The sequence below is a fragment of the Hylobates moloch genome, unplaced genomic scaffold (genome assembly GCF_009828535.3).
Source record: "Hylobates moloch isolate HMO894 unplaced genomic scaffold, HMol_V3 SCAFFOLD_2, whole genome shotgun sequence".
NCBI lineage: Eukaryota > Metazoa > Chordata > Mammalia > Primates > Hylobatidae > Hylobates > Hylobates moloch.
The window spans coordinates 113,807,493-113,833,905 of NW_026652277.1; the positions used below are offsets into that span (position 1 = coordinate 113,807,493).

Here is a 26,413-nt window from a genome sequence, read left to right on the forward strand (position 1 = left end):
CTCACCTCCACTGCCCTGTGCATGTCTTCCATTACACTCTCTACCACTCTGTTCCACAGAGGCTATATTACTTTTTAGTCCCAAAATGATATTATCCTTGTTATGCTTATCTTTGCTCGTGCTGCGGTGCCTCGCTGTTATTCAGCATTAACTTTGCATAGCCTATTTTCCATTAAGCTTCCACCTTGTAAAATAGAATGCCACTACATTGTACCCAAAGCCAGACACACACACACAGTCCATTTGTACACAGACAGTTAATTTCTCTTTTTCCCCTTCCACTTCTAGACTGTGAAGATTTCAAGGGCAGAGAGAGAGTGTTAGGAACCCTTATGGCCATAACCCCTAGCAACTCTCTGTTACACAGAAGACATTAGAAAATGTATGTTGAGTTAAAAAAAGCTTAAAGGCCCAGTCATAAAATTTTGATTTCATAAAATTCTACTTAAAGTACAGCCACAGGATTTGGCTCCATGACCTCTTTTGGCAGCAACGCTCACTTATTATCATAAACAGCACATAGTACTTGTCATTATTTTTCAAAATTCAATGTCCTTTAATCTCATCTGGTCAGCTGAATTAAGAAGTTTGCTTCTATTAATAGAATTCAGTTTTCAATATATCTGATGTGTTTCTAACAACACCATTCAGAGTTCTCTGAAGCTTCTTTTTAAATAAATAATGCTCCATTTGGCCATTTCTTTGTTCTTTTATATTTATAGATTGTATAGTGTTTTTCTTAATCATTTGCACTATCTTTAATTCAACAGCAACTGAAAACAATTATATAAAACTAGTGTGTCTCCATATTTTTCACCTTTGGTGAATTTTTCCCCAAATTTACTAAAGTATCTTGCATAAAGATCTAAATTTTATTATTTAAACTGACCCTTCTCTACAAAAAAATTATTCAACAATGATTCAAAAATGATGACTCAATGATGCATTTGTGTTTGTGAAATGACCATACTAATTAATTGGATTTAATACTTTATTCAAATATATCAAATGTATTCCAAATCCAAACACTTATTTCCACCAAACCTAACAACCACCATTGTCTCTCAATTCAAGGACAGTAATAACCTTTGAACTGGCTACTGCTTCCAGGCTTGACCCTCTATTGTCAACAGGACAGTTGAAGTGATCATTTAAAATTGTATTCAGATCATGCTAGTTCCAAGCCAAAACCCTCTTGTATCCATTGCACTATAAAGTCTAACTCTTTACAATGGCCTTTGAGGTCCATCAAGACCTGCTGCTGCCTGGCTATCTTACCCTCCCCTCACACCCACCCCACCCACAGTGCTCTGGGTAACTATAGCTACAGGTATACTGGGGTGTTTTTCTTTTTTGTTTGAACAAGCAGTGCTTGTTACTGTCCTGGGCCTTTGCACTTTGTGTCTACTCTCCTTGTAATGCTAGATCTTGAATATAAGGCTGAGTCATTGTCTTCAACTCACACAAGACCTCCTTCATGAAACCTTCCTTTTCTGGCTGCTTCTCTTCAGTGGGCCTTTCCAGTCCCACTCAGGTGCTGGCACCTCTCAGTCAGTTGTTTCTCAGCTCTGTCTCTTCTAATGGCCTTGCTAATTCAGCCTGCTCTTGATCTTGGTGCTCAGATTCCTCAGAGTCTCTACTACTTTTCTCTTATGACACCTGGTTAAAGCTGTGAGCCTCATAAACCTTTTTGGCAGAGCCATTTTGCTCATAGACGGCCCATTTATCCCCCTGAACTTATTATCCATATTGCATGATAGCTAAAGGAAACTTGAGATTGCAAAGTGAGTCTGTCATGCCACAGGGCCTCCTTGACTGCTACTTGGGATCCACATGTTAGCCTGGGATTACTCTGCACAGTAATGTCCTCCAAAACTTGAAAACAAAAACCCTGAGCATCCCCTCAACTTAATTAAGAATTTCGAAAGACATATCCCCTAGAGGATTGGCCTTGAGAAGCTGGGAAGAAAAAACAAGAGCTGTGGCAGCCACTTTTCTCTACCACTGTGCTCTTTCTCTCCACCTATTCTGGCATTTCTCAAAAGAATGCCTGAAGGCTTTTTTCCTATTGTGCATTTTTGAAGGGTATCATTCTGTTGCCAAGGCTGGAGTGCAGTGGCATGACCATCTATAACCTTAAACTCCTGGGCTCAAGCAATCTTCCCACATCAGCTTCCTGAGTAGCTGGGACTATAGGTATGCACAAATGTGCCTATGTTTAAAAAAATTTTTTTTTTATAAAAACAGGGTCTAATTATGTTAGTCAAACTGGTCTCAAACTTCTGCCCTTAAGAGGTCCTCCTGCCTGGGCCTCCCAAAGTACTGGGATTACAGGCATGAGCGACTGTGCTTGGCCTGTTCTTTCTACATGATTTGAAACTCCTTTATACAAAATTCCGTGCAAACCCAGTCATTTATGTTTGTTGACAAACATCGAGATGAAAAGTAAAAACACTTAGTGAATCATCTTAATGTTTCATCTTTAAGTTACTAAGCATCTGGGTCTTAGCAAGACATCTAAATAATAAACTAACCCATCAAGGAGGAAGAAACTGAAGGGCTTTCTAAAGACTGATGTTAAACTGTACATTATGTGGGAGTTTAAGTCCCTTTGTAGGTCACTCAGGACTTGCTTTATGAATCTGGGTGCTCCTGTGGGACTGTAAACTAGTTCAACCATTGTGGAAGTCAGTGTGGCGATTCCTCAGGGATCTAGAACTAGAAATATCATTTGACCCAGACATCCCATTACTGGGTATATACCCAAAGGACTATAAATCATGCTGCTATAAAGACACATGCACACGTATGTTTATTGCAGCACTATTCACAATAGCAAAGACTTGGAACCAACCCAAATGTCCAACAACGACAGACTGGATTAAGAAAATGTGGCACATGTACACCATGGAATACTATGCAGCCATAAAAAATGATGAGTTCATGTCCTTTGTAGGGACATGGATGAAACTGGAAAACATCATTGTCATTAAACTATCGCAAGGACAAAAAACCAAACACCGCATGTTCTCACTCATAGGTGGGAATTGAACAATGAGAAATCATGGACACAGGAAGGGGAACATCACGCTCCGGGGACTGTTGTGGGGTGGGGGGAGGGGGGAGGGACAGCATTAGGAGATATATCTAATGCTAAATGACGAGTTAATGGGTGCAGCAAACCAACATGGCACTTGGATACATATGTAACAAACCTGCACATTGTGCACATGTACCCTAAAACCTAAAGTATAATAATAAAATAAATAAATAAATAAATAAAAACTATACATTAAAATAATGCTTTAAATAACAGAAATTGAGTGTCTTTTTCCCACCTCTACCCCATGGCAGGCAGATGCCTTACCATTGTAGGAAGAAAGACATGTAGAAAAACAAAAGAGAAAAATGTACTATCATTATTTGACTGGCTTGGACACAAATATAGGGAATGGAGAAAATGATTTTCTCCCTACACATAATAGAAAAAGGGAGATAGAGATAATAAAAAGTAAGTTCAAATAAAACATTATCAACAAAAGTAATCAAAAGAGTAGCTCAATTACTTAAGTGTGATTTATTCAGCACGCTGAGCCATTAAATTATAACCATGATTTGGGAAACACACACACACACACACACACACACACACATAAATCTGAGTTACCAAATAGATAAAATAACTCAGGCCACTTCCTGGCCCTCATTATTTGCTCTCATTCTAGAAATAATTCTAAATCCTTGATTTTTCTGACTTCTCAGCCAAGGTCTTTTTGAAAGCATCAAATCAGATGTTGGATGGTAAAAACAAAAACAAGAAAACACTGGTACAATGAAGGCAAATGTTGTGACAGCAAATAGTAATATATACATGTATATATGACAGATGTTTGGGAGCCAATTTATATGGATGTCTATGCCTCTTCTCTAGTTTTTATTTAGTGATTATTTTGATCTTTTATGTGCAGAATTATAACCAATACACTGCATACTTTATATGCAATATTGTGTTTGTGGTTTTACTCATTTAACAATCCTAAGACAGCTACACACAGTTTCGACAAATAAATTAATTTTCTCTATATAGCATTTTATTATTTTTTCTAATTGGGACCTCTAATAGTATTGAAAGTAGATAGTTAAGCAGAATAGTCTTACAGACAACATCCGGAAGCCATGTGCAAGTGAAGATTGTAATAATAAAGAGGAGACACTTTGAAGTTAGGTTTGGATTTGACCCACAGCTACAATACCTTCCAGATTCTTAATATGTACCAGTTGTCTGAGTTATCAGAACCTTTTAAAATGAGAAAAGTAAAACCTACCTTACAATAATGCTTTCATAATTATATGACAATCATACACACCCACAAAAACACTAAACAAATGTTACAAAATATAGACAAATTTCTTCATTTACAATGTCTTATACATTTGAAAAAAAAGAACAGTTAGGTGATATTTGACTTTTTAAAGACAAGACAGATCCATTTCTTCATGTTTGTATTATCTTTAAACGTGTTTGAATCCAATATCAAAGTATAAGGGGGAAAAGGTACTAAATTCAGTGAAAATTAAATCATTTTTCTTTCAAGCATAGTCCAAGGCTATGTGGAAATCCACAAAGAAATCAGATTGAATTTTGTTTTAAAATCTACTGCTTTAGGAAAGAAAAATGCAAGTGTTTGAGGGACATAAAATCAGAACAAAACGTGTTGGTGTGTGCGCGCAAGTGTGTGTGCATGGGTGTATGTAATGAGAACAAGATACTTAACAAGTATGTTTGGTTAGTGCTAAGTGTAAGAAGCCCCTTGGGTCTGTTCTATAGCAAAAATGCATTTTTTTGACAGAGGATAAGCTTATATAACATACTTCTGGTGGTATTATCTTAAAGAGAAAACTGAATCTGCCCTTTATAATACTTTAAGTTATTCCATAGTTTAAAGATAATTGTTCTTGATTGGGCAAAACATCCAAATAATAGCATTTACCTCTGTTTATACTAATCATGTATGTTGGCTGACATATATCACCATTAAAATGACAGATGTTTAGGCAAATCATCGAATTATTTGATCTTTATTTTTCTAAGCATTCAGATAGCTGTATACATCCAGAGGATTTAGCAACTTCTTTTGTTAGTTTGTTTTTTTTGTGCCATGGGCACAATTTATTCTGTAAATGGGAAACTTTAAATATATTTAATTATCAAGATATACTCACTTTCTTAGAGTTTCAACTATAACCTAGAGCATTCATTCTTTTTAATGATATTTCCCTTATTATATATTGTAACCATTTAAGCTATTCAATAACATTTTTTTTTTGAGACAGAGTCTTGCTCTGTCACTGAGCCTGGAGTGCGGTGGTATGATCTCGGCTCATTGCAACCTCCATTTCCCAGGTTCAAGCGATTATCCTGCCTCAGCCTCCCCAGTAGCTGGGATTACAGGTGGCTGCTACCATACCCAGCTAATTTTTTTATTTTTAGTAGAGGCAGGATTTCACCATATTGGCCAGGCTGGTCTTGAACTCCTGACCTCAAGTGATTCACCCGTCTTGGCCTCCCAAAGTGCTGGGATTACAGGCATGAGCCACTGCACCTGGCCATCAATAACATTTTTCTAAAATTTAACAGAAATCACAAATAGATATCAGCAAAGAACACAATAATACAGAAAGATTTATCTTTTTATCATGCATTATTTCTTTTAGATTTCTTTTAGATTTCTTTTGGTTATCTAGCTACATATATGTAGTACATCCAGTGCATTTAACTAACATACTTCTTTATTTCTCTTTCTCATCAGGTTTAGAATGTAATAACTCAAGGATTTGATAATACAGTGAAGTAGTATAACAACTGTCTATGTGCTTCCCATGATATGTTCTCTATATTGTAAGTATATATTTACTTTCTCAATCTAGCTTGATTGTGGGAGAAATGTGTTCAATTAGAACTTATAGATGACTTATATTGTTTCAGAAAATTTTGAACTAAAACTCATCCAAGTTACAGAATTATTTCAAAAGGTTAGCTTCTATGAGGAGATCTTTTGTAAACTTAGTTTTAACATTCTATCAAAGTTAAACTTTAAAATAATTTTCTGTCATGGTAGGTAGGATAATATATCCATCATGTCTAATCATATTTTAAAATAAATCTTACAGTTAATAATCTTAAAATTTCTATACTTTTTGTTTTCTAGAAAAAAGTAAATAAATATTAGACATGGAAAATTTTATGTTCTCAATATAATTTGCAATCTAATTTTAAATTTAGGTCAATTTCTTTTTATATTAGTTATCTTTTGAACATGGGTTTTAATTCGGGGTAGATAATGCCTATACCAATAAATCATTCTTATACATGAATATAAGAATATATTGACTATATATATTCATATATATGTAATTTATTTAATAAGTTAAATAAAAAAGGAAAGTGGTCTTTGCACAGATGTGAACCTCTTACTGTTCATTTCACGTGATTAAAAAATAACGAAGGAGGTAGAATTCTGGGATACTGTGCTTTGTTTTTGAGTTAAGAAATACTACAAAGCAATAAGTGTTACTCATGTCAGTGAGAAAGAAATAAAACAGCCCAATCTCTTTTCCTTGGATCAAAGCAAGCTATGAACTGGAGCCCATCATGAATCTGCAGTGTCCCTACAATTTAAGGCATATTTAGGGCGTCAGGAGATGCTGTTCCTTAACAACACCTAATACCGTCAGACCTAGAACCCCTTCTCAAGCTTTACTCTCTATTCTCTTCAGCCCTTGTTTTGCTGAAGCTCCTGTCTGAGGATATAAAGCTGTCAGAGAATTGGAGGTGGTGGTGGATAGGTTATTAACATCCCTGTTTCAGAACTCTGAGTGCATTGTGACACAAAATATGATTTAATACATATTTTATAGCAGTGCTATCTAATAAAACTATAATGTGAACTGCATATGTTATTTAAATTTTTCTCATGGCCACTTTTTTAAAAAGTGAAAAGAATCAGGTGAAATGAGTCTTAATGATATAGTTTATTTATTTAGCCCCGTACATTCCAAATATAGTTATTTTAACATATGACTAATGTAAAGAAAAGAATGAGACAATTTGCATTCTTTTTTCACACTAAGTCCTTGAAATCCAGTGTGTACTTATAGCAAATCTCAATGCAGATACTAAAGTTTTGTTGAATATACTTGATCTATACTTAGACTTCATAAAATTTACAGTTGAAAAAGTAGATTCACAAACCCAAATTGTCCTACAAATATTTAAAAGTGTTCCAATAACTAAATCAAGTGTCAGTTTTTAAATTTGAATTGATAATCATCTCCTCAATGACACTAGCTGTATTTCAAGTGCTCAGCTGTCTCATGTGGCTGGTAGCTTCCATACTGGAAACTCTGCTCCAGGAGACCACTGATATAATGCTTCGGTTCTGCTACCTAATGAATTTTGAAGGCCAACTTCAGACCACATCAAAGGAGCATATGACTTTAAAATTTCAATGACAGAAAAAGTCAAACCCTAAACTTATTACTTAAAATGGAGTTTTACAGAACCCCATGTTTATGAGAAATTATAGAGAAGAAAATATACCAAATGTGTAATTCTAAGCTATATACATGTTGGAATTTGGGGGCTTTTTATTTGCTTCCGTGTACTTGCTTTGTTGTAACTAAAGCAATTTGCTGATCACAGCCCTCCCCATTACAATGAGTAAATCAATAAAAAAAAAAAATCTAACATTCAAAAAAATTGTTCCATCAAACACATTCTTAAAAGAATGAAAATATAGGCATCAGACTTGTAAATCATGTATCTGATAAAAGATTTGTATCCATAATATATAAAAAACTCTTAAAACTTAATAAGAAAATAAATCTAATTTTCCTGGTAAAATATCTAAGCTTTACCAAAGAAGATGTATGGATGACTAATAAGAATATGAGGAGATGTTCACTAAGGAGATACAAATGAAAACCACAATAAGGTGCCAGAACATACCTGTTAAAAATGGATAAATGAATTAAAAATCTAACAGTATCAAATATTCATATGCATGCAGAGCCACAGAGACTCTCATTCATTACTATTGGCAATTCAAAATGGTACAGTCACTTTGGAATGTACAAGTTTCCTATGAAGTTAAATGCTTACTTAATGTATGATCCAGTGATCCCATTCCTAAGTATTTACCCAAGTGAATTGAAAAACATTTTTTGATGCAAAAAAAAAATATGGGAATATTTACAGAAACTTTGATTTCAATTGCCAAAATGTAGAAATAACTAATATGTTGTCTTCAGCTGGTAAATGAATGAACAGACTGTGGTAAATCTATAAAAGGGAATACTATTCAAATATTTTTAAAAGAGAATTATTGATTTATGCATATCATGGATGAACATTTTAGTGCATCTTGCTAAGTGAAAGAAGGGAGGCCCAAATGACTACATATTTAAGATATATAATTCAATGTATCTTAAATTCTGAAAAAGCCAAAACATAGAGATGGGAAGCAGATCAATGGTTGCCCAAGTTAGAGATATATTGAGTTGGAGTTATAAGAGGGCTGACTGCAAAATCATTAATTACATGAGGAAATTTTAAAGGTGATGGAACTGTCCGTGGTGCTGGAAAAATTACCGTGCTCATCAAAACCCATAGAACTCTACAACACAATGAGTAAATTCTGCAGCATGCACATTAAAAAAAAAAAGAAAGAAAACAAATAGGATGCAATATCCCAAAATGGGGTGGAAACAGTGACAAGTGAACCTAACCATCTTACAAATGTAATATATAAGCTTACTAACGGTGATGCAGTCAAAGGATCTAGCCTATATTTTGGAAAACAGTATTTTGGAAGGAAAAAATCTGCAAAGGATGAGGCTAACTATAAAAAGAACTATACATAGACATTGTATTTTAGTTGATTTTTTTCAAAGGAGTGCAGGTTAGCAATTATGAAAGTACTTTGCATGTGCATTAGGGTGGAATGCATAAGTAAATAAATTATAGATATTGGGAGATAGGTTTCACATTGCTAGAGAGAGAAGTTATAATCAGCAAAGACAGATGGCTAAAATTAACCTTGCATTGCTAGATTAGAGATGTAGATATTAATTTGTGAATCTATTTTTATTTTAAAATACATAGATACAGAAATGGGTCTACACACATAACATTTATTAGCTCTATCTACTGAAAAGCTTTAGAAGCAGTGATACCACATTAGCAATTAGCATGCCTCATGCCCAAATTTTAGTTTCATGCTCAGAGTTTAGAGGTTTCTGTGTATACATCATAATGCTTCAATCTTAGAATGAGCATGGAATGTAGGAAACTCAAATAGCATGCTTTATTTAAACACAAGAAAAGTCTCTGAGAGTTTAAGTGACTTGACTGGAATCAGCAGTTTGTAAAGGATAGAGCATCTACATAGAAAAATCTTACCTCTTAAGGTAATCTTAACTTTTGTACCACATCAAGAAGTCTACACTACATGGAAATATTCTTATTTGTTAAATTATTTGTTTTTAATTTCCAGAAATAATCAAGCTCTTTCTCTTAATTTTAATAAAATTCTGGCAATTTTATATCATTAAAAAACAGTTATTCACATTTAAATTCAAAATTTTTACCTGAAATGTCTGCTTCCTGTTGAGCTTCAAAGTCCCATCTAGAGTCCAGGCACGGTGGCTCACTCCTGTAATCCCATCACATTGGGAGGCAGAGGCAAGCAAATCACTTGAGGTCAAGTGTTCAAGACCAGCCTGGCCAACACAATGAAAACCCATCTCTACTGAAAATACAAAAATCAGCTGGTGTGGTGGTGCACACCTGTAGTCCCAGCTACTGGGAAGGCTGAGGCAGGAGAATCGCTTGAGCACGGGAGTTGGAGGTTGCAGTGAGCCAAGATTGCACCACTGCAGTCCAGCCTGGGCAATAGAATAAGAGTCTGTCTCAAAAAAACAAAACAAAACAAAACCAGAAAGTCCTACTAGACTGGGAAATCATTATTGCTAATTTATTTCTGTTATATTGGACACACATACGCTTTCACTTTAAGGAAATCCTGTGCAAGAACTAAAAAAAAGAACTACAAAATATAGTCATGCACTGCATAACATTGCAGACAATGATTGACCACATATACAACAGTTGTCCCATTAGATTATAATAGAGCTAAACAATTCTTATCTCCTAGTAACTTTGTAGCCATCAGAACTTAGTAGCACACAACTCACATGTTTGTGATGATGCCGGTGTAAACAAACCTATTGCACTTCCAGTTGTATAAAAGTGTAGTACATACTGTACAATTACATAAGGTACATAACAATGTTAATAAACAATTATGTTATAATTTATGTATTTACTATATTTTATCATTATTTAGAGTGTACATCTACTTATTTAAAGAACTTAATTATTAAACAGCCTCAGGCAGGTCTTTCAGGAGGTATTCCAGAAGAGGAGATTGTTATTATAGGAGATGACAGCTCCATGAACTTTATTGCCCCTGAAGACCTTCCAGTGAGACAAGATATGGAGGTAGAAGACAGTGATATTAATGATCTTCACCCTGTGTAGACCTAGGCTAATGTGTGGGTTTGTATCTTAGTTTTTACAAAATAAAAAAGGTAAAATAAAAAACAAAAATATTTAAAAATAGGAAAAAACATATAGAATAAGGATTAAAGAAATTATTTTGTACAGCTATGCAATGTGTTTGTGTTTTAAGCGTGTTATTATGAAAACACTCAAAGACTTAAAAATATTTTTAAGTCTATAAAGTAAAAAAGTTACAATAAGTTAACATTAAATTATTGAAGACAGAAAAATCTTTTTATAGGTTTAATATAGCATTTGTACAGTGTTTATAAAGTCTACCGTAGTGTACAGTAATGTCCTAGGCTTTCACATTCACTCACCACTCACTCACTGACTCACCTGGTGCAACTTCCAGTCCTGCAAGCTCCATTCACGGTAAGTGCTTTATACAGGTGTACGATTTTTTTATCTTTTATACTGTATTTTTACTGTACCTTTTCTATGTTTAGATATGCAAATGCCATTGTGTTAAAATTTCCTAAAGCATTCAGTATAGTAACATGCTATAAGTTTGTAGCCTAGAAACAATAGCTTAAATGTGTAACAGGCAATACCATCTAGGTTTGTGTAAGTCTGCTCTCTGATGTTTGCACAACAATGAAATCACCTAACATCACATTTCTCAGAACATATTCCCATCTTTAAGTGACACATGACTGTACATAAAGTGTTTTTTACTGCAAAATAATTATGTCTCACAAAAGCATTCATCATGTATTTTCTTAAATAACAATCTTCCCTGCTGCAATTTTGTTAGATTTATACATAGTATCTCAGAGGAAATAAAGTCATTTTATAAAGCCAAGCTAATCTGTGATCCTTTCCTTTAATACCTTCATCACTATGCCCATCTGCTGCAATTTTTCTAAGTAAGTGTGATCTCATAATCCACACAGTTTTAATATGAAGAAAATTTATAGCATACTCTTACTAATCAATAAATCAAGCTTTCTCCCTATTGCTTTCCAATCACAATGATGACTTCTAAGGGAGCTTATTTTATTAGGTAATTTGAAAATACTTTACTAGGCTATTTGAGGAGCTTCTTGAATATGAGGGGATTATTAACAATAAAAGAAGATACACCCAATAGAGAAACAATTTCTATACCTTCAGATAATAGTATAGTAGGTATAGGAGGCAAATGCAAAATCAGTGTGATCCATTATATATTTAACCCTCATTTGTTATCTGTTACAATGCATAAACATGTTTTGAAAAGATTATCAAATCTATTTGAATTTTCTACCATATTTAATGTTCAGAATTCTCATTATTTTATTTTTTCTGATTTAAAGTCCTTCTACCATAGTAAAAATCTATTTTATTTGTTTTGTTTGCTTGTTTTGTTTTTGTTTAAAAGACTATTCAGAAGAGTTCCTTTTTATAAGACCACCTTTTTTTTTTTGAGACAGAGTCTATGTTGCCCAGACCGGAGTGCAGTGGCGCGATCTCAGCCCAATGCAAACTCCGCCTCCCGGGTTCATGCCATTCTCCTGCCTCAGCATCCCCAGTAGCTGGGACTACAGGCGCCCGCCACCACGCCCGGCTATTTTTTTTTAATTTTTTTTATTTTAGTAGAGATGGGGTTTCACCATGTTAGCTAGGATGGTCTCAATCTCCTGACCTCGTGATCCGCCCTCCTCGGCCTCCCAAAGTGCTGAGATTACAGGCGTGAGCCACCGTGGCTGGCTGGCCAAGACCACCTTTTTTTTTTGTACTAAGACTTTCTACTATTCTGCCTGGTGAATAACAGGTACTTGAAATATTTGCGGTTTTGACTTCTAAACAAAATAACATTAAGCACTTTTTTTTTCAGTTAATTTTAGGAGTAATTAGGGTAGCCTGGAAGAAATCACGTATGGGAGATGCTCCAGAGCTCCACTGTTTGTGATGACCATTCAATATGCAACATAAAATGAGTCTTGGTGGTGTCTCAAATCTTTCTCCTCCACAAGGAGAAGTAGATGGAGTATAGATGGATGCATGGGTGGATAGAGTAGGACAAATAGATGGAAAAATAGTTGGATTGTTCTCACACAGACCGTCCAATATCTTCCATACCATGGACAGTGTTTTATCCTTACTTGTTTCTAGGAACTAAGAAACATAGATGGTAATACAGAATCCTATGGAACTCCAATGATTTCAGAGAAAATTGAGGATACAGTATTTTCACCCTCTGCACCCAGAAGAATTTACTGCTTTATTTTGGTAACTAAAAAATTAACAATAATTTACTTTTGCCTTGATAGTAGGGTCAAAATCAATGTCTATGGAAGACTACCTATAATAGTGACTACTTTAATCCTTTTCTCTTTTTATCCCTTATAATGATATATCCTTACTTTCAATATGCAGATATAAACAGTTCTAAGTATATGCTTCAAATTACATGCTCTGGGGAAAGAATTAGTCAACAAAGATGTCAAGAAAATCTGAATTTATTATTTTCTTTTTTTTTTTTTTTTTGAGACGGAGTCTTGCTCTGTCGCTCAGGCTGGAGTGCAGTGGCACAATCTCGGCTCACTGCAAGCTCCGCCTCCCGGGTTCACGCCATTCTCCTGCCTCAGCCTCTCTGAGTAGCTGGGACTACAGGCGCCCGCCACCACACCCGGCTAATTTTTTGTATTTTTAGTAGAGACGGGGTTTCACCGTGGTCTCGATCTTTTGACCTCGTGATCCGCCCGCCTCGGCCTCCCAAAGTGCTGGGATTACAAGCGTGAGCCACCGCGCCTGGCGAATTTATTATTTTCAAATTGTTCTTAAGTTTTATTTTTAGAGACTATCATTTCCCTATAGCTACTCTACAAAGAGACAAGAAAACACTTCACAGTGAAGTAACCCCCCTAGGAAAAACACTGTGGAGTGAATATTTATGTTATCAAGTAGTTAGAATAAGTAGAGGCAGATAAAAATACCCTAAACTTTTATTTAAAACCATGCATATTAACCCTGTGGGCTTTCTTGCTATCCTTATAAAGTCAATTATCACTCTGTAGGTTTTTGAATTTTAATTTCAGTTTATTTTAAACTATGTTGTATTTCTTCATATTAAAAAATTAATCTTCTCTTTTACTTTGTATGTTCCATCATTCCTTTTTAATTCATGTCATTTTGTACTCTAAACACAGTAGGATGCTAATTTAAAATTTGTGACCTTAAATTCATGTCGTTAAAATCCCCCAAATGAATATAGTGATTCATCCACTTTTATGTTTGAAATATAATCTGCCTTAAAATAAATCTCTATGTTGCTAAAAGGTAAAACCTAGTATATGCCTTTTGATTTTATGAGAGCACAAGATCAAATCTTCATTATACTCAGAGCTTACACTGAAGATGGAAAGCTGCTTTATATGATAAAGTGAGAGAAACTTATCAGTAAGTCTTCAAGGAGGAGAAGATGAGATGTGCTGGGTAGCCAAAAGAATTTTAGTAAAGTGATGATCTGTGTTCAATATTAGCTTGTGCACTTTGCTATGACATAACAGCTCTCCATCTAAAACTTCTGCTAACATTGCATGTTCCTTATATGACATTTTAGGGGAAATTAAAGAGACTCAGTTTCACATCCAGGTCAAAGCAATCAGAAAAAGGAACATTTATGGTAGATAACACATGAATAGAATTTGGAAATCTCTAGTGCAGAAGTCCAGGACCCTAAGTAATCAGGAGTTTCTAGAACCCCTTTAATTCTCAGAAATCTTGTGGGGCATTGGAATTTCCAATACAATATTGGATGGGTGGCTGGAACTCTCAAATGCAGAAACTACACTTTAGGTTACTTTTCTTATTACACAAACATTAAAGCAATATTTAAAAGGTCAATCCACTCATAATCCAACCACCACAGAAATTCACAGAATTATTTGCCTATGTTTCCTTTTATTTCGAATCCATATGTACACATAATTTTACATGGTATAGTTATAATTTTGTTTTGATTTTGTAATCAGTGTCAAATCATAAATATTTTAACATGTTTATTTGTTGTAGGTGCCTTTATAATGACTGTTTGCCTAACCCTTTTCTTATCTTGGGTATTAGAGTGTACTTGAGTTTTCATATACATAAATAACACTTCATTTTAAATATTTGTCAAATATTTTGCTTTCATCAAATAAAAAATGGAAATAAAAACAAGCTTATGGCCGGGCACGGTGGCTCACGCCTGTAATCCCGGCACTTTGGGAGGCCGAGGCGGGTGGATCACGAGGTCAGGAGATCGAGACCATCCTGCCTAACACGGTGAAACCCGGTCTCTACTAAAAATACAAAAAAATAGCTGGGCGTGGATAGCCAGGCATGGTGGCGGGCGCCTGTAGTCCCAGCCACTCGGGAGGCTGAGGCAGGAGAATGGCGTGAACCCAGAAGGCGGAGCTTGCAGTGAGCCGAGATCGCGCCACTCCACGCCCGCCTGGGAGACAGCCGCGAGACTCCGTCTCAAAAACAAAACAAAACAAAACAAAGCTTATATTGTAGAGCTGTTGTGAGGATTAAATGCAAAAAAACGCATAACAAAGATTATGCATAGTGTCAGTCTGGACCAATTTCTAGAAATCTAATTATTGACGCAAAGGATATGACTATATATTCTTTCTGAGGCTGTTGAATGAATTACTAACTTCTAGAGTATTCAGCTGGCAAAAGAATAAAAATTGGCTGTCAATATCTTAAACAAAAAAACCCAGTGCTGAAGTGATCACTTATTTTAAAAAGGGCAAAATATAATTTTCAAGCACAGTCTCTCAGAGCAGAGAAGGGCTTTGAGGAAGAGTGTAATTCAGTTACTGGTTGACTTCCGGAGGCATAAGTGTATTGATGTCATTTGTAGAAATATGGTTCTTCAGGTGAGAATTCCTTTGATTAATCAACTTCCATAAGTGTGTTCTTCGAAGTGAGTCTTTTTCTGATTAACTGACTTTAGGAAGTTAGGATTATAACTAGTTGGTTGACTTGCAAATGCATGCTCACTGAGATGCACAGCCATTAATTCTTCAACTTTGTGTGAAATCAGTTCCGATAGTTTCTGGAACTGTCATTGATTAAGCAGTTTTAAAACCACTTCTGGTGACTACTTGCTCCCATAGCTACAGAAAAATATCAATCACTTCCTAGGAGTGTGGGGACATTTTATTCTCAAGCTATAGTTGAAATAACTTATGAGAAAAAAATCACAGAGGAAATGATGGAAAATGCCAAGGGCTTTTCATAAGAAGAGGGGGAAATAACTAGAAATTTGTTTTTAAAACAATCTTCTTCTGCTGGAGAAATACTATGTCAGTATCCAACAGTGAAACAGATGTGGAAAGGTAGTATCCATTGAAAAGAGGAGTAGAACTAGGATGGAAAGGTAAGTACATTTTACGTAAGTTAGTTAAATTGTTAAAGAAAACTTATTTCCTATTTTATTGTCAAGAAATTATATAATTATACATTTTGTGGGATCACAAATGTATATTTATTAAACTTTTTAGTTCATAAGGCTGCTTTTCTTTTTTCTTTTTTTTTTTTTTTTTGAGACGGAGTTTGGCTCTGTCGCCCAGGCTGGAGTGCAGTGGCACAATCTCAGCTCACTGCAAGCTCCGCCTCCCGGGTTCACGCCATTCTCCTGCCTCAGTCTACCAAGTAGCTGGAACTAAAGGCGCCCGCCACCACGCCTGGCTAATTTTTCTATTTTTAGTAGAGACAGGGTTTCACCGTGTTAGCCAGGATTGTCTCGATCTCCTGACCTTATGATCAGCCCGCCTCGGCCTCCCAAAGTGCTGGGATTACAGGCGTGAGCCACTGCGCCTGACCGAGGCTGCTTTTCTCTAAATCCATACTTACGTAGATTACTTGATAATCTTTATTTTTTATTTTTTGTTTCTTTTTTTTGCACTTTCTCTCTCTTTAATATAAATTGTGTTCTTACTTGCTGATATTCCATTCTCGAATGGCTTCTAGTCTCCTCTCAGAAGGCTGACCCTGCCAGTTCTAAATTTTTTTCTGACTCTCATCCTCCTGAATTTTGCTCTCCTCCATAGTCAACAATTTTGTACGCCTCCTTTTCTTTTTTTAAATGACATTCAGTTTCTGAAATATTGGCTTCTCTCATTATACTTCCACCCCCATTCTTCTACCATGCAAAAAATAGCTCTTCTTCTCTCTTCTTTTGGCTAAACTTTCCAAAAAGATGTATAATTTTTTATTTTTGAGAAATGTGTTAGTTACATACGTCCTGGTTAACTCATTCCAAATGATGTCTCTATCTTGCATTCTGTCTTACTGTTCTACAACCTATTCCAGCACCATCAACAGATGACTCATTTCAGCCTGACCTCATGAAAAGAGCTTGCATTCTAGGTTCAGACAGAATAACAAGAGACTCCTATTTTTACCATTTGCTGGCTGATGTAATCTTACATGAATAATTTAAGCTACAGGGGTCTCACCTCCTTTATCTGTAAAATAGGAATTCTAGTACATGGGATGGTAATGATGATGTAAAGAAATCATGTATAGAAAACATATAAATAGCATACTCTTTCTACCCAGGAGGAGCTACATAATTGTTAAATCTTGTGTTTATTTCTTATTATGTCTTACTATGTTGACTGTTCTTCCAAATTGCATAACCAAAAGATCCATGAGGCCTAATGTCAAAAGCTCAATGTCTTTGTCATGTTATGAGGCAAGTCAGTTTATCTCATCTTGTTCATTTAGGGATAAGAATACTTCCTTCTCTACCTGAATTACATTGTGGCAATGGCAAATTGATATGTGATATTGATTACAGAAGTACTTAATCATTACAATAACAATAACTGTTAGCATTTTAAAATCTGGTATTTTCTTTATGTAAGTCACTGTGTCGGCACTTAATAAATGTAAGCTCAGTCTTTACAATTATCTAACAGGGATTAATATTATTTCTAATGTTTATGTGAGGAAACTACAGCTCGGAAAGATGAAGTAGTTGGGTCAAGGATACATAGGTGGGAGGGAACAGGGCTAGAATTGAAGTCTTCTGGACCTCCACCTGCACCCTCAGAGCCCCATGCAACAGTGAATGATCAAATGCATTCAGTTTCCTTTCATTAAAAATGCTCCTTGGCCACTACTTGAACCATGATCCATTACTACCCAGCTCATTTTCAAAGTCTCCTGTTAACTCTCCTAAAAGCATTTTAGAGCTAGATCCTGCCTTCGTTTATTTTCATTATAGCTGCTTTCTTTTCTGTGTCATTAATTCATGCTTCTCTTTTGTAATTTTCCTGTCAGGTTAGCCACCAAGTGCTCTAGGGAATTAAAAACACATGCACACAATATTTAAGCTTTTCAGTGAGTGAAGGTTGACCTCAGTTCCTGTTTTTCCTCCCTCTTTGTGCTGTCTTCAGGGTTGATGTGCCTCCCTCCTCTTCTACCCCCAACAGTGTGTAAGCCTCTCTCATGTCGGCGCAGGTTAAAACTCATCCACAGCCTCTGGATGTTTCATTAGTCTGTTTTACATTGCTATAAAGGAATGCCTGAGATAGGGTAATTGATGGTACACGAACCATGGCACCAGTATCTGCTCAGCTTCTGGTGAGGTCTCAGGAAGCTTTTACTCATGGAGGAAGGCAAGGAGAGCCAGTGTGTCACATGGCAAAAGAGGGAGCAAGCAAGAAGAAAGAGTGCTGGGCTGTTTTAAACAACCAGCTCTAGAGCAAGAAGTCACACATTACTGCCAGGAAGGCACCAAACAGTTCATGAGAGATCTGCCCTGATGACCAAAACACCTCCCTTCAGGCCCCACCTCCAACAAGATGTCATTCTTTGCTTCCTTAAAGTTCTTAGGTCTTCAAAGCACTCACTCAACAAAGCAGAGAAGTATTTATACCATAGTTATGCTATTGTGTAGATCCAGGACATATTGCAAATTATCAACTACATGCAATGTGTTGTTAGGCTTCAGTGCATTTTAAAGCAAAGGATTCTCTGCCTCTGCTTCAGACTAAGAGATTGAGTTGGTCTTTACATACACAGGTTTGTAAATTCAAACTACACTTTAATTCATGTTATTTATTATTATAAACATACTTATTTCACCTAAATACATTCAATGGAGGTAGAGGCAATATCATTTCTGTATTCTTTAACTTCCCTGTAGAGATTATAGCATGGCCAGGCAGTGAATGAGAAATATAAAGTGATGATTAAAATGGAAATGAGCCATCTGTAATAATATTAAATAATTGAGCAGAAAATTTCAATCTAAGTGTCCAGTATTATCAACCAAAATAATTCATGGAAAACTTATTAAGAATGGTTTCAGGTTATTATTGGTCTGACGATTAATAATTTCTTTTGTTAAAAACTACTGTTTTTTTAAACATTTATTTGAGGTTCAGGGGTACACGTGCAGATTTGTTAGACAGGTAAATTGCATGTCTCAGGGGTTTGATGGACAGATTATTTCTTTACCTAAGTAATAAGCATAGTATCCAATAGGTAGTTTTTCAATCCTCACCCTCCTCCTATCTTCCACCCTCAAGTAGGCCCCAGTGGCTGGCTGTTGTTCCCTTCTTTGTGTACACGTGTACTCAATGTTTAGCTCCCACTTATAAGTGAGAATACATGATACTTAGTTTCTTGTTTTTGCATTAGTTTCTTAGGACAATAGCTTTCAGTTCCATCCATGTTGCTGCAAAGGATATAATCTCATTCTTTTTTATGGCTGCATAGTATTCCATGTTGCATATGTACCACATTTTCTTTATCCATTCTATCATTGATGGGCTTTTAGGTTTATTCCGTGTCTTTGCTATTGTGAATAGTGCTGCAGTGAACATATGTGTGCATGTATCTTTGTGGTAGAATTATTTATCTTTCTTTAGTTATATATCCAATAATGGGATTGCTGGGCTTAATGGTAATTTTAAGTTCTTTGAGAAATCCCCAAACTGCTTTCAATAATGGCTAAACTAATTTACATTCGCATCAGCAGTGTATAATTGTTCTCCTTTCTCCTCAACCTTGTCAGCATCTGTTATTTTTTGACTTTTTAATAGCAGCCATTCTGATTGGTATGAGATGGTACCTCATGGTGGTTTTAATTTGCATTTCTCTACTGTGATGTTGAGCATTTTTTCATGTGCTTATTGGCCATGTGTATGTCTTCTTTTGAAAAGTCTATGTTCATGTCCTTTGCCCACTTTTAAAGGGGTTGTTTATTTTTTGCCTGTTAATTTGTTTAAGTTCTTATAGATTCTGGATATTAGACCTTTATCAGATGAATACTTTTTAAATATTTTTCTCCTATTCTATAGATTTTATCTGTTTACTCTGTTGATAGTTTCTTTTGCTGTGTAGAAGCTCTTTATTTTAATTAGATTCCACTTGCCAATTTTTGAAACTACTCTTTTAAAAAAGAAAATTGTAAAGAGTTTTTAAGCCAAATTTAACAAGCAATAAACTTTTAAAATTAACAGATTCAACTACCTAATTATCAAAACTTCAGTATAGCAAAAAAAAGATACTATAAACAAAATTAATTTTGTTTTTAAATTTAAAAACCTGGGAGAAAATATTCCCCCCAAAATTAGACAAAGGCTTAATTTTGTAATATGTAAAGAGTGTTCACAAATTAATTATCCAAAATGCCATAATAAAAGAGGCAAATAAAGTATGAATAGTCATTTCACAAAGGAAATAAAAATTATCCCAATAAAGACAATAATGTCCAACCTTACCAATTAATGACCTGACAAACACAATTTTGTGGTCTAATGGGACATTTTTTCATTTGTACTGTATTAAATAGTTCATAACATTCATCATTATTAAGTGTTGTGGAAAATTTGATTCCAGGTGAAGCAAGTTGGGCCCTTTTGGATAACATACTGGTAATACTTAGAAAAATTTTAAAAACATATATTGTTTGACCCAGTAATTCTACCTGTGGTAATTTATTCATTAAAAACACTTGTATGCACCACTAAGAAGCCTTCATCAAAATGTTCATTGCAAATTTAGAATGACAAAGTATTAAAAATAATCAAAATGTCCATCAATAGGAGAAAAGTAAAATATATAATAATACATTCTTACCAATCAGTGCTAAGCAACCATTGAAAATAACTTGGTGAATATACAAAGACAGATTAAAATATCAAACTAAAGGGCCAGGCACAGTGGCCCACACCTGTAATTCCAGCACTTTGAAAGGCTGAGTAGGAAGGATCTCCCGAGCCCAGGAGTTCAAGATCAGCCTGCACAACATGGTGAAACATCTCCACAAAAAAATACAAATAGCCGCTGGGTGTGGTGGCTCACGCCTGTAATCCCAGCACTTTGGGAGGCCGAGGCTGATCACAAGGTCAGGAGATCGGGACTATCCTGGCTAACACGGTGAAACCCCGTCTCTACTAAAAATACAAAAAAAAAAAAAAAAACAAAAACAAAGAAAGAAATTAGCCAGGAGTGGTGGCAGGCGCCTGTAGTCCCAGCTACTTGAGAGGCTGAGGCAGCAGAATGGCATGAAACTGGGAGGTGGAGCTTGCAGTGAGCTGAGATCATGCCACTGCACTCCAGCCTGGGCGACAGAACGAGAGTCCGTCTCAAAAAAAAAAAAAATTACAAATAGCCAGGCATGGTGGCATGTGCCTGTGGTCTCAGCTATCCAGGAGGCAGAGGTGGGAGGTCACCTAAGCCCAGAAAGTTCGAGGATGAAGTAAGTTGCAATTGTGCCACTGCACTCCAACTTGGGTGACAGAGACCCTGTCTCAAAAAATAAAAATTAAAATTAAAACATCTTCAAACTATTCACTATAAAAAGCAATTCTCAGAATAAAATAAATAGAAGAGTCTCAATTTTCTCTTAAAAATCATATATATGTATAAATATATCTAAATATATACAAATGTGTATAAAGTTTTGAAAAAGTTCTAAAAAGATATATGACACACTGAAACAAAAGTGGTTACCTCTTGGGGAAGAGAATGGGTTGAAAGAGTGGCAATTGGTATTAATTTGGTATATGGTATTAAAATTTGGTATTATTTATTTTATATACACTTGAATTATTCACATTTTAATAATAAAAATATATTCTTCTATTACTTTTATACTTCTTATAAGTCACACAAATACAGGTAGTATAACTGAGGTAAGTAAATATTTTCAGAAAAGATTTGGTGAATTATCAGTCAATTAGTGATAGTGTTCTGAAGAGTGGGCATTTTTGAACATTTTTCCTGTTTCGCCTTGAATTTTTAAATTAAATTTCAAAAAAAATTAATTTTACCACACTTGTAGGGCTTAGCTTTCTTTGCCTAGAATCAAAATTTTACATAAATTAGACGTCAGTTGGAAACAAATAATCAGAACCTCCTCAATAAAACAACATTGGGAGGTGGGAGAGGGGGTATGAATCTCTGCATGGTTTTTGGGAGACAAATTTTTTAACTTTATATTTGAAAAGTACTTTTTATTTGACAAATAAAAAGAAAAAGAATCTTAGGCAAGGCAGTATGAGAAAAATTAATTTTAAAAATAAATTTTAAAAAGGAAGTTAAAATTTGACTTTCTCTGCTATGAGAGATAGTTGTTATGTAATTTTATAAATATTATAAGAAACTTAACATGTCTTCACGTATTAAATAAGATGGAGTAAAAATGAAACCTGGTGTGAATGCTAACGTCACATTAATAATGCCATTAGTTATATTCTCTCCCCACCTTCATCTTGAATTTCTCAGTAACACAATAACATGGGCTCCATTTACTGCTTGAAAAATTAAATAAACTCCCATCCTTTTTTGAAAATATCTCTCTAAAAAGCAGAGACATTGTTCTTGGACGTTAAAGAAATTCTGTAGATTAACTGCAATTCATGAGCCTGAGTGAAACTTTCAAGCACTTTAATTGTTGCTACAATTATGAATATCCAACCTCTTTTTACATATTATTTTTAAAGGATACAAAAGCAATTCTTTTTCCTCCTTTAAGATAATACAGTAAAATTTGTTTTCTTTGACACAATTTTAATTGAACTACATACACATGTTTTCCAACTTAGTGTGGCAATAGAAAAAGTGATCATCATTCTTCTGACTCATTCTAAAATTCTTACAGTGTGCGAGGAAACTCTTGGAGCTTTGCTTTTCTCTTTACTGTGGCAGTGCAAACTTGTTGCTTGCTACTCTGCAGCCATTTCTGAACTCAAATTATTTTAGAAATTCTTCAAAATTTAACATTTTCTCCTGATCCTTTTAGAGGAATCAGTATACCATAGTGGTCGTCCCTGCTCATAAAACTGAGTTAATAATATTACCACCTACACTGCTGGTTTGAGAATGACACAAGATGTTGTGTATTTGTTATGTGCAGGACCCAGTACCTGGCTTGTATGGAGGAGCCCTTTCTAAACAAGTACTGCTAGCATTATTTTTTCTTCTATGACTTCCTATTTCTCTTTTACTCTAAATTATCATCACAATAGGCTATATATTACTTATTTTCCAAAATAAATGTTATCATAACCACCTGCATGAAGAAAAGTGAAAAAAATAGAACGTATTATGAATGACTATTTCTGAAAATTCAACTATCTAACATTGTACAAATAACACCTTGAAGAGTAGCTTGATTTTTCTCATTTTCAACTTATTTTTTCTTTCCTTCTCTTTCCATATTTATATTGTAAGTGGTTGCCAGCACTGACCAATGCAGTTATCCAGACTACAAATGTAGTGTTGTCATACTCCTCCAAGCACACACATACACACGAACACACACAGCTTTGTTTCAAATCATTGTTAACCTTAATCATAATTGTTTAAACAAAAGGAGGAATGCAGGCTACAAATCCCTATCTCTGAGAAGAAAGTTTTAGAGGCAGCTTATTTGCATTCTACTGCTTCCAGACCTTCAGAGGAAATATGGGCTTGTTCCATAACCTCAGAATGCTTTAGGGAATCCCAGCTTCCACATTCATTCAGTGATTCCTCTGGGAGTCATTCTCATAAGTACCCGAAAGAAATTGAGATTGAGAAAAGATTTCCTATAACTTTGCAGACATTATAGAAACCAAAAGAAGTATCCTTTTTTTCTTCACCTGGTATACAACAAATTTCTTCCCTCTTCTCAAACAAGTAAATCATTTCTCTAATATGTGGAGAGGAATTAGGGAAGGGGAGGTGATCTAAAATTTACTAAATTGCCTAAAACATGTCAGTAAATTACAAGAGTTATTTTTCCTATCATCACAGTTCTATGAAGAGGATATTATAGTCTTCATTTCTCATATGAACAAGTCTCAGAGAAGTTAAAGATTTTCCTGAGTCCCAGCATGAAATGCAGAAGATGCAAACGGTGCCATTTATCAATTGCATTTCTTCCTGTCTCCCTACAAAGTTCCCATGTTACCCATGATACATTGTGTTTTCTCATCCTAACATTTACATCACTAGATATTGGAACAAATTCAAAAGTTTTTTTTTTTATATTATTTGCTTTTTTAAAATAAATGCTAATACTTCATGGGAGATAAGAATTCTTTTCCGCTCCATGAAACTTTTTATTAGTACTCAACATCATTCCAGAAAACTGACTGAAAAACAAAGGTTGAAAGAACATATATGGCTGCTGTTCCATTTCTAAAGTTTCTAAAAGCCTTTATAAGCTGCTCCTGAAAATGAGCAAAATGTCAGTATTTCTGCCGCCAGTGAAACGCATCCTCTCTGGTTTCAGCTGCAGGTTATTCATTACTGTGTGTAAGCATGCATTCCACAGCAGAATCATGAGGGTTTGGATAACAAAGGAAGGTTAATTAGACTGTACATAATATAGAGGAATATTTTTCTTCACAAAAAAGCTGAAAATTGTCCGTGGACTAACACCAAAAGAGAAAGGGTGACAGTTTTGGGGGACTTGTTAGCACTAAGCTACATACATTTTGCCAGACATTTACAGGTACTCAACTTTATTATGTTTTGTTATGTTCTGTTTCTGGTGGCTTAGACACACTCATTTTCTATATGAGAAAATATTTTATGATGTGTTTTGATATACTGTAATGGAATTTGTGCTAAAATGTAGAAAGCGTATAACAGTTCCTATAAGCTTTCTTAAAACATTTATGAAGTATAATTGCCCAAGCAAAAAACTATTTGCAGACTTTTAGTCTAACATTCAAAGCAAATACACAAAAAACACATTATTCTGTTCACTTCAGAGGACTTTATGTATCTATAGCCATTTATTTATTTATTTATTATTTCAATAGGTTTGGGGGGAACAGGCGGTGTTTGGTTACATGGATATGTCCTTTAGTGGTGATTTCTGAGATCTTGGTGCACCCATCACCTGAGCAGTGCATGCTGTATCCAATGTGTAGTCTTTTATCCCTCATCCCCCTTCCACCCTTTCCCTGGAGTCCCCAGAGCACTTTTTAAAAAAGAATAATAATAATAATAATAATATTCTTGTCTTTTAGGGAAGGTGTGGACCATTTGTATGTGTGTGCACTGGGCAATAAAATAAAATGTATTTCTTACTGCGGGTCTAAACTAAATGTCATTGCCAAAAAAAGAAAAAAATAGCTCTAGAGAGGTGGAACTTTTAAGAAACTTTTCCACAACCAGAAGCCACTTCTGTGGTGCTTCACTTACATCACTGAAAGCAGCTAGGAGTAGAATACAAGGATGAAGTAAAACCAAAAAAACGAAAACAGTAGAGAAATCATGGCGAACATCTGAGTAATCAATTGGTTATTATTTTTTGAATAATAAGACAGATCTTATAATTCAGCTAATAAATACTGGGTTCAGACCTCAGCTCTACAACTGGTTGGTTAAGGAACTCTGACCAAAATTATTTAACCACACTAGGCTCCACATTCTCATCTATAAAATGAGGATGAAACTACCCTCTGTCTCCTCAGGCAGTTAACTAAATTAAGGTGTGTAATTCATACATTGAACTTACTGCCCCACATGGAATAAATTTTCAGTAATTGTAAACTATTCAGTTAACACCTCTACTGGAGGGATCACAAAGTGTTAATTTACAGACGAACCTAAAGTGTTTTTGTTTTGCATGTTTGTATAGTATACTTTGCTAAAATTACTTGCTAAATTAGTAGTCTCTCAAGTAAATAATAAATTTTGCTTTTTATCTTCAAAGATATATCATTTATTTGTAAGGTCTTATGGTTTTCTAACTATTGAATGAGGATAGTTTCACTTTGTTTAATGTTTTACTATAGGATGTTAATAGTTAAATTAAGTAGGCATAATATTTTTAATGATTTCAAAGAGATATCCTTAAGTACTTCTTTTTTAGACTCCTAAGTATAGAAGCCCACAAAATATGATAACAAGGTTTTTAGACACGTGAGTTTGGGAATGAGTCAAATGAGAAAAATAAAGAGAAGATATGTGAACGAATAGAAAAAAATAATAAAATAGTTTTCTATTATAGAATTAATACATGTTCATTATAAAAATGTAGGTAATAGCAAAAGATAAATAGAACAATACTATTATTTAGATGTACATGTTTCAAATGCATTTGCTGTGCACATATACAGCTAATAACATTTTTTTCACAAAATGAAATCATACATTACATAATTTTATAACTTCCTTTTGTCCTGTGACTATATCATGGATGTTTTCTATGTCAACACATATAAGTCAATAATACTGTTTTTAAGAGCAGTATACTATTCCATTCTTTGTTTGGACCATAATTTTTTAACCAATTACTTATTCAGGAACATTTATCTAATATCTGATATTTAGAAATTGCAAACAATGCTCTTG

General features: G+C 34.8%; 1 protein-coding gene across 1 annotated transcript in view; it reads left to right on the forward strand.

The window, feature by feature from the left end:
* The first annotated feature begins 5,816 nt into the window (after positions 1-5,816).
* The window catches only part of FUT9 (fucosyltransferase 9), a 92,872-nt gene continuing 72,275 nt past the window's right edge, over positions 5,817-26,413 (forward strand). The window contains exon 1 of the mRNA XM_032155520.2: positions 5,817-5,899. The gene's annotated coding sequence lies outside the window, so the exon portion shown is untranslated. The remainder of the gene's footprint in view (positions 5,900-26,413) is intronic.